The sequence below is a fragment of the Manis pentadactyla genome, chromosome X (assembly GCF_030020395.1).
Source record: "Manis pentadactyla isolate mManPen7 chromosome X, mManPen7.hap1, whole genome shotgun sequence".
In the NCBI taxonomy this organism is placed as follows: domain Eukaryota; kingdom Metazoa; phylum Chordata; class Mammalia; order Pholidota; family Manidae; genus Manis; species Manis pentadactyla.
This window is the reverse complement of record NC_080038.1, coordinates 110,981,710-110,987,264: the sequence shown is the minus strand read 5'-3', so window position 1 is coordinate 110,987,264 and position 5,555 is coordinate 110,981,710.

Here is a 5,555-nt window from a genome sequence, read left to right as displayed (position 1 = left end):
GACCATGAATTATTAGCAAATAAAATTCAGCTGAAATTCTAGGAATATTTTCATTAATGTCAGAAATAAGACTAGGATGTTTGCCATAACTGCTATTATTCAGTATTATTCTGGAAATGCTGCATTACTGAATAAAATAAAATCAAGAGGTATAAATATTTAAAATAAAGTGACAAAATTATCCTTGTTTTAATTAGGCACTTTTGAATGTTAGGAACAGATACTCAAATTATCTTAAATGATAGGAATCTATTGTAGAATATACATGGGAATAAGGAACTACAAATAGAAGAAAATTTCTTAATTATGATAAGAGGTATCTGTAAGGTATTCCTATAGCAAGTCTCATACTTCAAAGCTTGCCTCCTGAAATTGGAAATGAGACAAGGATTTTATTACCATTGTATTGGAAATCCTAGCCCGTACAATAAAACAAGAAAAAGAAACAAAAACAGTTTAAGATTTGCTCACGCTGCCATGTTGGCTCCGCCCTCCAGTTTAAGATTTGGAAAGGAAGAAATAACACTGTCATCATTTGTAGAAAACATTATTGTGTGCATAGGATACCCAAAAGAATTGAAGGATAAATATTTGAATTGATAAATGAATTTAGAAAGGTTGCTGGACATGTGGTCAATATAAAAAATTATGTTACTGTGTATAAGCAACAAACAGTTGGAAACTAAAAATATATATATAAATTTAAGTTATTGTGATAGCGTAGAAAAATACCTAGGGATAAACCTAGGGCAACACATGCAAGGCTGTTACATAGAAAACTATAAAAGATTACTGATCTCTCTCACTTACCAACTTTACATTTCCCTGTATGGCCTGGGAAGATGACTGGTTAGCCAGAGACGGGTAAGATTCCTCAAGGGAGGAACAATCTAAGACAGGCACAGTCGCAGGGGGGCCATCAGGTGAGAAATTGGGGATCAACAGAGGTGAGGCTTAGAACCTCACCCCCCCTGTTCTGAGAGAAATCTTCTGCATACGTGGAGGTTTTATTGCCCTTGTCTAGCTTGGATTAACACATAGTCTACAGGCACACACCTGATCATCTACATTTGCTCTCTTACAACACTAAACTATGTTTTCTACCTTTATCTCGTATCTACCTACCACTTCAGCATTTTATTAAAAATAATAATAATAGAGAAATGTGGTATCCACATATAAATCAAGTATAAAAATCAAATGAATATTCATATTTGAACTGACTGTTTATGGTTCATAATGCATGAGCAAAACCGAAAGTTTCTGTGATGACTGCCCTTGTACTGTTCACCATGTAACTTATTCATTATGTAAGAATTTGTTCTCCATGTAAGAACTTGTTCGTTATGCTTCAGAAGATTGGAGACTGACGAAAATTAGGCCTGGGGTGGATTAATGATTGTGCATTGAGCATTGACTCCCCTATACAGAATTTTATTGTTGTTAACAACCATTTGATCAATAAATATGAGAGATGCCCTCACCAAAAAAAAAAAAAAAAAGTACACACTTCCAATTGTAAAATAAATAAGTAACCGGGATGTAATGTATAGCATAAGGAATATAGTCAAAATATTGTAACAACTTGGTATGGTGATAGCTGGTACCTAGAATTATCATGTATATAAATGTTGAATCACTGTGTTGTACACCTGAAACTAATGTAATACTGTGTGTCAACTACCCTTCAATAAAAAATAATTATCTACAAAAAAAAAAAAAAAGATTACTGAGAAAAGGTAAAACCTAAGTAAATAGATTTATATACTGTATTCCTGGATTGGAAAAATCAATAGCTTTAAGATGTCAATTCTCTACAAACCAATTTATAGATTCAATGAAACCACATTTGAAAATCCCAATAGTTATATTGTGAGGAGGGGGTCAGGTGTGGGAGTGGGGGGAGATTTAACAAGCTAATTTAATGTATATGGAAATTAAAATGTCCAAGAATAGCCAAGGCACTCTTGGAGAACTAGGTGGGAAGACTTATTGTGCTAGATATTGTCTTACTATATAGTGAAAGTAATAAAAACATGATATTGGCCCAGTGATGGGCAAATATACACCAGTTAAACAGAATAGAGAGTCCAGAATCAGACCGCACAGATGTAACAGATGTGCAAGGGGTCACTGCTCTTCAATGGGAGAGATGGGTTTTTTTCAATAAATTTTGCTAGGATAATTTTCTGTCCAACTAGCAAAATGAAAACTTGATCACTACCTAATATCATCCACAAATATCAATTCCAGGTAAGTCATACTAAATGAGCAAGGTAAAATAAAAAACTTGTAGAAAATAATATAGCACAATATTTTCATTATCTTTGGAAAATGAAAGACCTTTTAATCAAAACACGAGAAGCACTAACCATAAAAGAAAAGGTAGGTATATTTAATTACATTAAAATGAAGAGCTTCTGTTCATCAAAACACACTATTAAAAGTGAAAAAGCAAACCACGGAGTGGGTAAAGATATTTGTAATAAAGAAAAGTACAAAGCTCATACCCAAAATATCTAGAGAACTACAAATCATCTTTTAGACAATAGAGGGTTTGACTTTGGACTCTGGGGACAGTACGGGCCACAGGACTCAGACACAGAGATTGGAGGAGAGCAGGGCCACTTACTCTTTTTGCCTGTGATGGTAGAGTCCGAGTGAGGCACGGGGGTGGGAAAGTGGGACTTTGAAAGAGAATTTGCCATCTAAAGACCCTAACTGAAGTTTTTTTTCTCAGAAGGATCAAAGGGAACCAGTGGCCACAGCCCATGATGCCCTCCAGGGTAGTATCTGAAGTGAGTGGAGTACTCTCTAGAGGTAGGAGGATGGGCCCTGTGAATGCTAACAGTCAGTTCTTAATTTTAGCCTGCTCCAGCCAGCTCAGCCCCAATCCCAGATTGAGGGGAGGAGATTCAAGGAATCCCCCGCCTGTCCTCCCAGCAGCTGCAGGCTGGGGGTGGAGGGGAAATCCAGTCATGCCTTGGGAATGGAGCTGGAGAGAGAGTGAGTTATTAATAGGTGTTCCTGTGCTCCCACTCCATGAGTCCCAGCAGGATTGGTTTGGTTCCCTGGCTCCCAGGTGTGAGACAATCTCCACTACTGTTAGTTGTTCTGACCTCAGGTCCCACTGCAATCCGCCACAGCTCCCTCCCCTCCAGCCCTGTGGTCTCCCCCCAGACCCTCAGAAGTGCTGGACACATGCCCGCCTGAGGCCTTTGTATTTGCTGGCACCCCTGCCTGCAACACCCTCCCCTCAAGTATCTGTGTGGCCCCATCGCTCACCTGTTTCAGGCCTTGACTTCCATGTCATTTCCTCAGAGAGGTGTTTGCTGTCCATTCTATCTAAAACTTCCTCACCTCCTCATACTTCTATCTTCCTTCCTTGTATTTTCCTTAGGTCCCTATGTATTTTTGTTGTTCCTTTTGCTTATTGTCTAGCATGCCACTGTAATGTAAGCTCAGTTAGGAGAGGGATTTTTTTTTGGTCACTGTTGTATCCCAGAGCCTAGTAGACTTCCTGGTAATGTGGTAGATGCTCAATATATGTCGGTTGAATGAGTGGATTAAATAAACACTGATGGAGTGCTGACTAGGTGCACATAGCCTGAAAGTATGAGGAGAAAGACGCAGGCCTAGTTCTTTCCCGCAGAGAGCTGGCTGCGTCTGCCAGGACAGAGCGACAGGAGACAGTTCTGTAGGGATCCCCCCTGTTCTGGTACCCCAGACAGGAGTGAGGACACTTACTTGGTTCCTGCGCTCCTGCAATTCCTGACTTACAGCTTGGTTTCCAAGCTTCAGAGTGGGAGGTGAATGGGAGGTCCCACAACCAAAAATGGTCCTTTCCTTCTGTTTGGCTCCTTCTATCCTGGGCCTGAGAGTCAGGGCAGTCTGCTGGCTGCTGCTCTGGCACCTGGACCACTGGGGTGCTCTGGAGTACGGTCAGCCTCCCCACCCTGGTGGAGGAACTCATCACAATGTGCCGTAATTGCCTGTTGGCTACTCTGGGGCCATGCTAGAACAGAAGTGCCTTGGAAGCACGGACCATGTCTGTACTGCTCCACTGCTCTGTTGCCAGTACCTGGCCCAATCCCTGGATCACATACCTTGCGGAGCGTGGTGGTGCAAGGCATGGGCAAGCCAGACTGCTCGAGTGTAAATCCTAACTCTGCCACCTACCAGCTGTATAAGTTCATTCTGCCACCTACCAGCTGTATAACTTCGGGTGGGCAAGTCAATCTCTTTTGTGCTTCAGGTCCCCAACTGTATAAGGAAGACGATAATAGCACACTTCTCTCCTTGGCGTGAGAATTAAATGAGTTAGAATTTGTAAAGTGCTTAGAACAGTGCCTGGCTTTTGGGAGGTGCTTGGTAAATATACAAATGCTAAATACTACCTGTTGCTTCAATGAATGAACTGCAAATGTGGTAATGTGGTTGCCCCTGCCTGTCCGGAGCTCAAATGTAAATCCTACATCTCTGCTGCAGAGCTCTTTGGGCTCCAGGACAGCTCAGATCTACTTAATTGGGGGGAGGAGGACCAAAATGCAGCACCCATTCTGATACCCTCAGAGCAAGTTTCCATCTGGGAACTGTAGGGGCCAAAGGCCGGTGGCCCCACCATGTGCCGCTTTGGTATGCACATTATGTCACGAGCTAAAAACAATCAAGGCCTGAAAGACCCTGAAAGAAACTTTAACCTTCCCCCTAATTGCATAAAAAGGATGGATTAGGATGGAGGACCAGCTCCAGGAAGGGAGCCATCACCATAGATAATTACATTATAATATGAACGAGGTGGGTAGACAGGGAGGAATTTAGGAAAATCTGTTAAAATCCTTCTCTGTGTCCCATTATTTCTGTGTGGCCCAGCAAACCTTTGTTTACCAAACACTCTTTCATATTCCTGTGAATTGCTTCCCCTTCCCTTTGAAGTCCAGACCTCTACCGCCTTCTTCTTAGTTCTGGAGGACAGATATATTTCATTTTGCCTGCCTGTCTTTGTAATCTCCTGTATCTAGATTCCCTGTAGGACCCAATTAAACTTTAGATTTTCTCCTGTTAATCTATCTCATGTCAATTTGATTCTTAGACCAGCTAGAAGAAACTTGAGGGGTGGAGGAAAGTTTCCTCCCTACTGTCCTTTTCCTCCCGACATTATTTCCAATTCGGACCTGCAGCAGGGCCTGGGGGTAACCCTGGCATCACCACTTTCCACTGGCTCTGCCTGGGAGCTTGATTTCCTTCCCTCTCCGTTTTTGCAGTTGGAGCCCAGGGACCTGGTCTCTTTGTGAAAAATCTTAGATCTTTCTTATCTTCTCTGGACTAAGGTTGAGCTGGCTCACTAGAAACCTTCCCCTGGTGCTGTAGGAGATGGCACAGGCATAGTATGCTGGGGAAAATATGTGGTCACAAGTCTCGGGTTACACAGCCAGAAGATTCTGAATTTCAGCTGTGAGAGTGAGACAGGGACCGTGGATGTAGTCAGAGTAGGGTGAGGGCCTCTGGAGGGGGTAGGGTGGAATATTTGCAGTCAGAGCAATGTAACTACATGC